This window comes from Macaca mulatta, chromosome 12 (assembly GCF_049350105.2).
Source record: "Macaca mulatta isolate MMU2019108-1 chromosome 12, T2T-MMU8v2.0, whole genome shotgun sequence".
NCBI classification, from domain to species: Eukaryota; Metazoa; Chordata; class Mammalia; order Primates; family Cercopithecidae; genus Macaca; species Macaca mulatta.
This window is the reverse complement of record NC_133417.1, coordinates 51,113,062-51,125,984: the sequence shown is the minus strand read 5'-3', so window position 1 is coordinate 51,125,984 and position 12,923 is coordinate 51,113,062.

Below are 12,923 nucleotides of genomic sequence, written 5' to 3'. Positions count from 1 at the left end.
CTTGGGGGAGATGATTTACAGTATCTGGTGGAAGAAATTTCTAAGCAGCAAAGGATTCAAGAGGTGACTTGGGTGCTGTTAAAAGCATTCAGTTTTAAAAGGGAAATAGAGCATAAAAGTTCAGAAAATTTGTAGCCTAACGATGCAATAGAAAAAAAAAATTCTGAGGAAAAATTCAAGCTGGCTGCAGAAATTTGCATAATTAATGAAGAGTCAAGTGTTAATCACCAAGGCAAAGGGGAAAATGTCTCCAGGGCATGTCAGAGACATTTGCAGCAGCCCATTACATCACAGGCCTAGAGGCCTAGAAGGAAAAAATGGTTTCATGGGCCGGGCCCAGGGACCCCTTCTTATGTGCAAACTAAACACTTGGTGCCCTGCTTCCCAGCTCTTTACCCATGGCTAAATGGGGCCAAGGTACATCTTGGACTGTGGCTTCTGAGGGTGCAAGCAAGTTCCAAGACTTGGCAGCTTCCATATGGTGTTGAGATCGCAGGTGCACACAAGTCAAGAATTGAGGTTTGGGAACCTCTGCCTAGATTTTAGAGGATGTATGAAAATGCCTGGATGTCTAGGCAGAAGTTTTCTGCAAGTGTGGGGCCCTCATAGAGAACCTCTGCTGAGGCAATGCAGAAGGGAAATGGGGGATTGAAGACCCTGCACAGAGTCACCACTGTGGCACTGCCTAGTGGAACTGTGAGAAGAGAGCCACCATCCTCCAGACCCCAGAATCTCAGAATGGTAGATCCACTGACAGCTGGCACTGTGCTCCTGGAAAAGCCAAAGACACTCAATGCCAGCCCATTTATGGCTTTTAAGCAGCCAGGAGGGTGGCCATACCCTGCAATGCCACAAGAGCAAAACTGCCCAAGACCATGGGGATCTACTTCTTGCATCAGTGTGACCTGGATGTGAGGCCAGGAGTCAAAGGACATGACTGTTTAACATTAAGACATTAACGTTAAAAACGTTTGACTTGCCCTGCTGTATTTTGTGCTTGCATGGGGCCTTTAACCTCTTCATTTTGGCCAATTTCTCCCATTTAGAACGAGTGTATTTATCTAACGTTTGTACCCCCATTGTATCTAGGAAGCAACCAACTTGTTTTTTATTTTAGAGGCTGATAGGCAGAAAGGACTTGCCTGGTCTTAGATGAGACTTTGGACTGTGGACTTTTGAGTTAATGCTGAAATGAGTTAAGACTTGGGGGACTGTTAGAAAGGCATGATTGGTTTTGAAATGTGAGGACATGGGATCTGGGAGGGGCCAGGGTTGGAATAATGTGGTTTGTCTGTGGCTCCAACCAATGTCTTCTTGAATTTTAGCTTCCATAATTCCCATGTGTTGTGGGGTGGGGGGGATCTGGTGGGCAATAATTGAATTATGGGGGTGGTTTTCCCCATACTGTTCTTGGAGTAGTGAATAAGTCTCACAAGACCTGATGGTTTTATAAGGGGAAACCTCTTTTGTTTGGCTCTTATTCTGTCTTGTCTGCTGCCATGTAAGATGTGCCTTTCACCTTCTGCCATGATAGTGGGGCTACCCCAGCCACATGGAGCTGTGGGTCTGCTAAACCTCTTTTTCTTCAGAAATTACCCAGTCTTGGATGTGTCTTTATCACGAGCATGAAAATGGACCAATACACTGCCTTCCTTCAAAATTTGAGTGATCGTCTAGCAAATTGTGAGAATAAAGTAGTTAAATAGGCACAGTTTCTGACCTCATTGGTCTGAATTTAATTGTTTAATTAGTAAAGTAATTATCCTAAAAAGTGAAAAGTACAGGTACTATAAGAAAGTAAAGCAAGTTGGCTAACCCAGACTTGATAACCAGGCCTGCCTGAGAAAGTGAAACATAAACCCAAATCCCCAAGAGTTCAAATAAAACTGCCTTTTTTTGTGTGTGAAATTCCTAGATCTAAGCAACTAAGTTCAGTAAAATGTTAAAATAGGCAGCATGTCCTTTAACATAGAGTTTCAGGAAAAAATTAGAATGGATAAACATTATAGCATACTTTACAAAACTTGTATACACTTTAAAAAAGTGACTTGACCTCTCTGAGGCTCAGTTGCCTCATCTGTAGTTGGTTTTAATCCAATGTCCCACATACATTTGCTGAAAGGATAAAACAAGATTGCCTTTGAAAGAGAAGAGAGTCTCAAGCACATAGCAAGATGTATAATTGTTTCTTTGTTGCTTTATTTTTTATAATTTATTATTCTTTCAGCCATTAAGGTCTGTGGTCTCAGGCAACAGTCATGCAAACTACTTTACTTAAACTACTGTAGGCATCAGAGTTACCACAACAGCAGCCCTGCTCCACAGCAAGTCCCCATGCATGCCAACAATCCTGATCCTATTTATGACCAGCTTGTTTACTTTGTGTTAGCAAGGTTGTTATTTTTCACTCCTCTTTAAAGGACCAAGAAAAGAGAGTAGTAGAATAATAAATCTAAATCGAGGCTCAGCATGGTGGCACATGCTTATAATTCCTGCACTTTGAGAAGTCAAACCAGGAGGATTGCTTGAGGCCAGGAGTTTAACACCATCCTGAGCAACATACTGATACTCTTTAAAAAAAAAAAAAAAAAGAAAGAAAGAAATAGAGAAGATCTGGAAGTGTAGGAATGAAAATAAAGCTGGTTTCTTTGGCTTTTCACAATGCCATAAGTCTCAGAACAGGCATCATTCCACAGCTTTCCACCCCAATTGAGGGTTTTGTTTGGGGGCCTTAAACCCTGGATAATGTACCATGGTTTAAGGCCTCCAAACAAAGCCCTAATCCATCCACTAGGATGGATCTTCTTCGAACAGGAGTTTAGGTTGTCCTATATTTTCTCAGGCCTACTCACTTCTATCCATCAGGGCACACTCAATGGTTCCTTTTCTTTATTTCCAAGTTCCTTCTTCTGCATTCTACTTGTGATATTCACCATGTTACCTTCACTCTCATTATCTGTCCAGTGCTTTACAATGATAGTGTTTGTTTTTTACAAGGTAGTAGTTCTCTAGTGACTGAATCTGTTAATATTTAAGTATAAATAGACTAAAAATTAGGTTTACTGAATATTTTAATACTAGATATCTGGTTAGTTTGTTCCTCCCAAATACAGCCAGAATCTAAGTTCAATAAAAATTGAATGATTTTCATCTCTATCTGCATTTATATTGGAATCAGCATCTGTTTTTTATCTATTAATATATATAACCTTTTAGTACTGATATTTTCCATTTTATCTTTTTATGTTCACTCATGTTATCTCTGGATAACAATGGGACATAAATATGATTAAAAAAAAGAAGTGTAAGAGCTCATATGTTTGTTCAAAATCACATAAGAGGATATATCAATGCCCAAGTTAGACTACATATTTGGGAAATATGTATAACTCCCTCCTATAGGGTATCACCTTGGTGTTATCCCCGTGCCAGCCCTCATTAATTCACACTATTTGAAATCACTTCTGTCAACAATCTAGGTTAAATTCTCTGGAATTTTTCTCATACAATATGCTAACATTTTTCAAAAACTCAGTATATTCAAACCATTAGATGAATGTTCAGCAAAAAATCTGCCAGTTGTATTCAAATTGTAAAAAAAAGTTTATAATAATAAAAGCTTATCAAAATAAATCATGATAACATAGTGATTATGAACAGTATTAATTATTAAATATCAGAAATGGGATTATTTAGTTTTCAGTCCTTCAAAAACGTATCTACATCTGACCTTTTAATATCTTGGGCCAAGTGTCAGAGTCCACATTCATTTTTTTTTCCGCTTAGTATTTTTATTCAATAAAACAACTTGAACTCATAATTATAACTCTGGTAGCTAATCTATTCAGTAAGGAAAAATATTTATTGCAAATCTTTTATTTGCTAAGAAACACATGATATAATTGAATATATCTGATACATAGAATGCATTAGACAAAATTCCCAACTCTAGAGGAACTTGCATGTTAAAATGGGAAGACAGGCAACAAATAATCAAACAAGTAATAATAATCAACAAATAATCAACTTAGAAGTTTGTATACAACAAATAAGTTGATTATTTAGTAGATTAGAAAATGATGTTAACAAAAGACCATGAGACCTGCAGAGGAAGAAGGGACAGCTTTTATTTCCATAAGAACAATGTATAGATTAGGGAGATCATCACTGAGTACAAATGAAAGTGGGCTTTCCAAAGAACAAAGGAGAAGCTTGGCTTAAGTAGAAAACGCTCCTACCTCAAGTTCTTAATCAGGTCCATTTATTCAAATGAAGGATTCAATTTTGTTTAGCTTTGGTCAAGATAGTCAAGCTCTGATTGGGTGGCTTCCCAAACCCTAACCAGAAATCTGTGACAGATACTTTGTTCATACGACTGATTGGGGTGCTTTCTGGCTGCAGTTTTCCTTGGTTCCAGTTACAGGAATTGTTCTGGCTCAAAGGCATAAAGCAGTTTGTTTGTCAAGAGCTTCCTTTCCAAGAGCAAATAGTGTGTGACTACTTTTCTCTTACCCTGCCATGACCAGTTAGTTCTGCTATCTAAACTTGGGTATCTCAGCTATAAGGAGTTCCTGTTGTCTGGAGAGCTCAGGGCCTTATTTACAGTTGTAATTCACAGTGAAAAGTGCTATAAAGAAACAGAACAAGAAAGAAAGAAAGACAGACAGAAAGAAAGACAGAAAGAAAGACAGTCAGACAGAAAGAAAGAAAGAAAGGGAGAAAGAGAAAAGAGAGAGAGAAAGAAAGAAAGAAAAAGAAAGAAAGAAAGAAAGAAAGAAAGAAAGAAAGAAAGAAAGAAAGAAAGAAAGAAAGAAAGAAAGAAAGAAAGAAAGGAAGGAAGGAAGGAAGGAAGGAAGGAAGGAAGGAAGGAAGGAAAAGGAAGGAAGGAAGGAAAGGGAGAGAGAGAGAAAGAAAGAGAGAAAGAAAGAAAAGAAGGAAGGAAGGAGAAGGAAGGAAGGAAAGGAAGAGAGAGAGAGAAAGAAAGAGAGAAGGAAAGAGAGAAAGAAAGAGAATGAAGGAAGGAAAGAAGAAAGAAAAAGAAAGAAAGAAAGAGAAAGAAAGAAAGGAAGAAAGGAAGGGAGGGAAGAAAGGAAGGAAGAAAGAAAGAGAGAAAGAGGGAAAAGAGAAAGAAAGAAAGAAAGAAAGAAAGAAAGAAAGAAAGAAAGAAAGAAAGAAAGAAAGAAAGAAAGGAAGGAAGGAAAGAAAGAAGGAAGGAAGGAGAAGGAAGGAAGGAAGGAAGGAAAGGAAGAGAGAGAGAAAGAAAGAGAGAAAGAAGGAAGGAAAGAAGAAAAACAAAGAAAGAAAGAAAGAAAGAAAAGAGAAAGAAAGAAAGGAAGGAAGGAAAGAAGGAAACAAGAAAGAAAGAAAAGAAAGAAATGAAGAAAGAAAGAGAAAGAGAAAGAAAGAAAGGAAGGAAGGAAGGAAGAAAGGAAGGAAGGAAGAAAGGAAGGAAGGAAGGAAGGAAGGAAGGAAGGAAGGAAGGAAGGAAAAGGAAGGAAGGAAAGGGAGAGAGAGAGAAAGAAAGAGAGAAAGAAAGAAAGGAAGGAAGGAAGGAGAAGGAAGGAAGGAAAGGAAGAGAGAGAGAGAAAGAAAGAGAGAAGGAAAGAGAGAAAGAAAGAGAACGAAGGAAGGAAAGAAGAAAGAAAAAGAAAGAAAGAAAGAAAGAAAAAAAGAAAGAGAAAGAAAGAAAGGAAGAAAGGAAGGGAGGGAAGAAAGGAAGGAAGAAAGAAAGAGAGAAAGAGGGAAGAGAGAGAGAAAGAAAGAAAGAAAGAAAGAAAGAAAGAAAGAAAGAAAGAAAGGAAGGAAGGAAAGAAGGAAGGAAGGAAGGAAAGAAAGAAGGAAGGAAGGAAGGAAGGAGAAGGAAGGAAGGAAGGAAGGAAAGGAAGAGAGAGAGAAAGAAAGAGAGAAGGAAGGAAAGAAGAAAAAGAAAGAAAGAAAGAAAGAAAGAAAGAAAGAAAGAAAAGAGAAAGAAAGAAAGGAAGGAAGGAAAGAAGGAAACAAGAAAGAAAGAAAAGAAAGAAATGAAGAAAGAAAGAGAAAGAGAAAGAAAGAAAGGAAGGAAGGAAGGAAGGAAGGAAGGAAGGAAGGAAGGAAGGAAGGAAGGAAGGAAGGATCGAAGTTTGCAGTGATGGAAGTGTTCAAGGTAGTTCTTACTAAGAAACTGAGATATAACAAATTCCTGAAAGAGGCGAGGGATTTAGGCAAGTGAGTATCTAGAGTAAGAGTGTTCCAGGGAAAGGGCATGGCTAGGGTAAAGGTTTAGTACCTGGCAATTCCAAAATACATTAATGAGGCCAGTGGGGCTGGATCTAAGTGAGAATGGAAAAAATAGTAAGAGACGAGTAGAATACACAGCAATTATATGGTGGCTCCATCAAATTTCTCTGAACATTTGAATGAAGCATGCACTTCACTCCAAAGACTGCTTTCCTTGCAGTAATAAATACTAGCTCAACAGCAGATCATTTGTATTTTCAAGGTTTGGTGATGGAAAAATACAATGACAAAAATTACAATTAACATGTAATTGATGTGAAAGTGCCTGTGTTGACAGAAACTGTGTCCTCTTAGCTGATTTTTTGTTTAGTTGAAATGAGCAGTACCATGCTTTTATTGTATGGACAGCTATTGAGAGCACTCAAAGCTAGAAGAAAGGCCAGGCACAGTGGCTCATGACTGTAATCCCAGCACTTTGGGAGACTGAGGTGGACAGACTATGAGGTCAAGAGATCGAGACCATCCTGGCCTACATGGTGAAACCCCATCTTTACTAAAAATACAAACAATTAACCAGGCGTGGTGGTGCAGGCCTGTAGTCCCAGCCACTTGGGAGGCTGAGGAAAAAGAATCGCTTGAAACCAGAAGGCAGAGGTTGCAGTGAGCCAAGATCACTCCACTGCACTCTAGCCTGAGCAACAGAGTTAGACTCTGTCTCAAAAATAAATAAATAAATAAATAAACAAACTAGAAGAAAACAGCAGAGAATGAACTCAATGTACTATTTATCTGCATTTACTACTAGAGAGCATCTCTTCCTATGCATTTTTCCTATCTGTGAGAAATAGTATTAGATGACAGTGGTGATTTTTTTAAAAAAAGATTATCATTTGTACCATAGTGTCCTTAGGAATACTGATAGCTCATGCTCAAATTCAAAAACATCCATACTATGTTCAGGAAGTAATAGTTTCACGCTATTCAAGATATTTATTTTGTTTATTTGAACATTCTTCTTAAAATCATAGAGAGGTGTTTTTTATTTTCTATCATTTTCAGTTCCTTAAAAGGATATAAATTTATGTCGTCCCTGATGGACATTTTTCCCCTTAAAGCTAGCATATTTCAGGGTGAAAAATAAATATATTACCTGTCCAAAGAAGTACGTGTAATTTTACATGATTGTGCAATGGTGCATAATAAAAGAGTAGTACATGGTCTCGTTTTCTAAATTCTATTCAACATGAAATTTTAAAAGTTAGGTATATTGTTGAATGCTAGTTGATTTCTGCAAATAAGGTGGAGTAGGATTTTTTTTTTTTCAGGTACCAATTATTTAATTGACTTAACTGGCCCTTTCTTGTCATACATGTTAATGGTCCACACAACCTAACCCTGATGTGCTTTTTCAAAATCCATGTGCTAGCTAGGAAAATTGCCTTATTCTAAATAAAATATCTCTTTTCCTGTAGCATGATATTTAGGGATGAACAGACAGTACTCTTCTTCTTTAAGTTTCCATGTAAAGTGCACATTTCGTACCCTGAATCTCAGTATTTTCTTCCAACTGCAGTTTCTGAGAGAACACACCTATGATGGTAATACACCTTTGTACTGAATTTTGTTGAAATGATACATTATTTACCAAAAGGGTAATGTGAAAGAAAATGTTGTCAATGCCTCATTCTGTTTTATTTCCAAAAATAACTGTGTGAGTTGTAAATGGCTGACTAGAAGCATTTACTGTGCACCACTCTCACGGAGAGGAAACAAAGTGGTGGGTAAATATTGACTCTAGTCAATAGAAACTAGTTGGGATCCATCAGAAGCGTTAGGGGTCACATGGAAAACAGAGAATAACAAAGCTGGGAAGGCACCCACCCGCGATCACTGTGAAACGGGGAGAAGCTTTCTAACGTAGGATAAGAGTGAGAGGGTAAGATCCCCCGATCCACACTTCCTACAGGGACCTGTGCAATTCTGGGAATGAGAGAACCTCCTGAAACTTCCAACCACAGGCCTCCAGACTAATACAAAGAGCATGTATTCATGGAATTTCTTCAGAGGAACCACTCAAAACTATGGGAAGCCCTACAGGCTTTGGATCCCTGAGGACCCCAGCACCAGCTTCCATTACACCGATAGAGTCCACAGTCACGGTGGCAGAAGAAAGCAGACTGTTCCCAGTACTTCTCGCCAGAGAGGGGTGGGCTCCTGCTTCCAGCAGAGTGGCCCACCTTTTCCTGAACCCTGCTGGTGCGCACAGTTCTGTTTTCCCCTAGGAAACACCTGGACGTTGTACTGTACAAGCCGTGTGCCTGCTGCTTCTAGTCAGTAAAGACTTGTAAGATTGAGTGGCTCCCAAGCAAGGGAGGATTCCTCCATTCTCAGAACAGTGAGAGGGGTGAGATACCCAGGTTTGTGAGCTGGTTGGGGAGAGCAGTGTGCCTCCCTTGGTAGGGCTAGTCTGTGAAGGGTGCAGCCTGCCTGCCAGTCATAACCTCTGCCTGAGGAAGTCTCATGCATGGTCTGGAATACCTGACATATGGAACACTGGTGTGGGACCAGGGATCAGATAGAGTGCCTCCAAGGCCCAGGAGAGGTCTTAGGGAGAGGTTTATCTATCTCCCCCCGCCAGTGTCCCACCCCCACTGACTCCAGAGCACTGCTGTGAACACGCTCAAACATGAAAGCACAGAATGGCTAAGAGCCTATCTATAGACCATCACACTTAAGTGCTATTTCCTGGATCAGAACCCAAATTACAATACCAAAATTTTGCCAGTACACAGTGCCTGTGAAACCTAAGGCAAAAACTCAGCCACAAAGAAAGATCCTGAACAGAGCCTTGACCCTCTGAAAGCACCCAGAAATAGAGCCAACATACTATACTCATCTTACATTACAGTTAAAGGAACAACAGTCCTGTCAGATGAGAAATAATCAGCACAAGAATTCTAGCTACTCAAAAAGCTGGGGTGTCCCCTGACTTCCAAGTAAACAAACTAGCCCCCCAGGAATTGTTCTTAACCAGATTGAAATGACAGACATAGAATTCAGAATCTGGATGGCAAGAAAGCTCATCAACTTCCAGGAGAAAGTTGAAATCCAATCCAAGGGGTCCAAGAAAAACAGTAAAAGGATCCAAGAGCTGAAAGATGAAATGGTCACTTTAAAAAAGAACCAAACTGAATTTTTGAAATTGAAGAATTCACTATAAGAATTTAAAATTACAGGCAGAAGCATTAACACAGACTAGATCAAGTTGAGGAAAGAATCGCAGCACAAAACCAGTTATTTAAATCAACTCAGACAAAAACAAAGCAAAATTTCAAAATAAAGTAGAATTTTAAAAATAAAACTTCTAAGAAACATGGAATTCTGTAAAGAGACCGAAATCTGTCACTCATTGGCATTCCTGAAAGAGAAGGAAAGAAAGTAAGCACCTTGGAAAACATGTTTGAGGATCTAGTCCATGAAAAATAATCCAATCTCGCTAGAGATGTAGACATGCAAATTCAAAAAATATAGACAACACCTGCAAGATCCTGCATGAGACAACATTCCTAAGGCACATCATCATCATATTTACCAAGGTCAACACAAAAGAAACAATTTGAAAGGCAGCTGGAAAGAAAGGTCAACAGACTTACATAAAATTAGACTCCTGCATTTCCCCATATACAAAAATTAACTCAACATGGATTAAAAATTTAAATGTAAGACCTAAAACTATAAAAATCCTAGAAGAAAACCTAAGAAATACCCTTCTCAACAACAGCGTTGACAAAGAATTTATGGCTAATCTCCCAAAACAATTGCAACAGAAACAAAAATTGACAAGGAGACTGATATGGTTAGACTTTGTGTCCCCACCCACATCTCATCTTGAATTTTAATTCCCATAATCTCCATAATTTCCACTTGTCAATGGAGAGACCAGGTGGAGGTAATTGGATCATGGGGGCAGTTTCCCCCATGCCGTTCTCGTGATGGTGAGTGAGTTCTCATGAGATCTGATGATTTTATAAGTGTTTGGTAGTTCCTCCTGCATTCATTCTTCTTCCTGTCATCTTGTGGAAAAGGTGCCTTGCTTCCCCTAACCTTCTGCCATGATTGTAAGCTTTCTGAGACCTTTTAACTGTAAGTCAATTAAACCTCTTTTCTCTATAAATTAACCAGTCTTGGGCAGTTCTTTATAGCAGTGTGAGAAGGGACTAATACAGGGACTTAATCAAACTAAAGAGCTTTTGCGCAAAAAAATCATAAATGGAGTACACACATTGCCCAAAGAGTTGGAGAAAATATTTACAAATATCCAAAATCTACAAGGAACTTAAAGCAATCAACAAGTAAAAAACAATCCAATTAAAAAACGGGCAAATGTCATGAACAAACACTTCTCAAAAGAAGATGTACCAATGGCCAACAAATCAAAAAACTGCTCAACATCACTAATCATCAGAGAAATGCCAATCAAAACGACAATGAAATGCCATCTTATACCAGACAGATGGTGATTATTAAAAAGACAAAGAACAACAGATGCTATCGAGGATATAGAGAAAAAGGAGTACTTAAATACTGTTGGTCAGAATGCAAATTAGTTGAGTCACTGTAGAAGGCAGTTTGAAGATTTCTCAAAGAACTTGAAATGAACTTCCATCTGACACAGCAATCTCATTACTGGATACATAGCCAAATGAAAATAAATCACTTTACCAAAGACACATGCACTCTTATGTTCATTGCAGGGTTGTTCACAATAGTAAAGACATAGAATCAACCTAGGTGCCCATCAATGGTCGATTGGATAAAGGAAATGTGGTATATATACATCATGGAATACTACACAACCATAAAAGTAATAAAACCTTGTCCTTTGCAGCACAGCTGGACACAGCTGGAGTCCATTATCCTAAGCAAATTAGTACAGAAACAAATACCACATGTTCTCACTTACAAGTGGGAGCTAAACATTAAATATGAATAAACATAAAGATGGAAGCAATAAACACTGGGGACTACTAGACAGGGGAGGAGAGGAGGGAGGAATTAGCTAAAAACTACCCATTCCATACTATGCTCACTGCCTGGGTGATGGGACTACCTGTACCCCAAACCTCAGCATCATGCAATATACCCATATTACACATCTGCAAATGTACCCCTGAATCTTAAATAAAAGAAAATAAATAAATGTAATTTTAACTTTGTTGCTAGTTTATGAGAGGTCACTATGCTCTGTAAAACAAACAAAAACAAAACATAAAAGCAAGGAACGCTTTCTGCCCATGTTCCTTACAGAAAAGCAGACAAAGTTTCATAAGAGACAAAACTCTGAGTATTAAAGGTTAGTGGACTGGTGGTGCAGTATAATCTGATTTTTTTCAGTAGACATTATCATACTTTCCATCTTCAGTTTTCCATTCCAGGTTCTTGGGAAATTCATCATGCTTGCAAGAGTTAGTTGTCCTAGCATCATACAAATTTCTATTGTTTGTTAACCCTAGTGTCCTATGCATAATCTGCTTTTTTCTGTTTACTATTTCCTCCCCACTGCTAGGTCTCAGTTAACCATATTGAATCATTTATCCATTTTGCTTAACTGGTGATGTCAAGTAGCACAATAATAACAAAAAGCAAAAGTCAACAAATATAACAACAATATAAAGATGACCTGAAAAAAATCAGTTAAAAGAAGGTGAACACTATTTCCTAAATGTTGGTTGGAAGCACAACTGTGACCCAACATTACAACCCTTAAGAATATAAATATCATTAAGAACTACTGAAATTTCTGCAGAAAACATATTTAATTCCACGTTTGTGATGTTACCTTCAAATCACTGATTTTAAAAAATTTCCAATAAAGTTTAGCATCACTTGATAGGCCACTGGAAATTATCCATAGTAAATACCACAAATTTTGAGACACAAGTTCTGTGCCTTTTTTGAACAACATCTTTCCGCATTATTGTATAATAGCCTTTATTTTTCTTGCTGGTGTTGTGAACTCAGTTGAAATGTCTTTATTTTCTTCTCTTTTCTGATTACTAAAATTCATCATAAACTTCAAGGCTCAGTTCAAATGACATTTTGTCCATGAATTTCTCTTAATCCCAGCTGTAAGAATAAACCTTACCTTGTATGTTTTCTTATAGCAAATAGTTGGCATTTCTCTTATAACACTTACCACATTCTACATTGTTTGCTTATTTTCACCTTTAGGGTAAGAAAAATCAATTTTTCAAAGTGTTACAGTTAATTACTTGTAGAGAAGGACTAGGACCCAGATTTTTTAACTCTTGTTCCAGAATTCTATCTACTGCATTATACAGAACTGCTTCCTAAATATCCATCAAATCCAGCAAATATTCCATTTTTATTAATCTTATTTCTTAAAAATTTGTTTACATCTTTATATCTTTTCTGTTTCTTGGTCCCCTCAGATAGTAGTTTACTAACAGAAGGGACAGTGCTTATTAGTGTATTTTGTGAAAACCTTAAAAAATTTTAAGTCCCCAGGTAATGAAGTGAGTCTAAATGATCATACGGAAGAGGAGGAGAAAAGAGAGGTAGAGGAAAGAATTGAAGGATGAAATGGGGAGAAGTGAATGAGATAGTAACCATAGGGTAAATGCTAATGTATTTCTTATTAATGTATCTCTTATTAATAAAAAACACATTTCAAGGATAGAGATTCC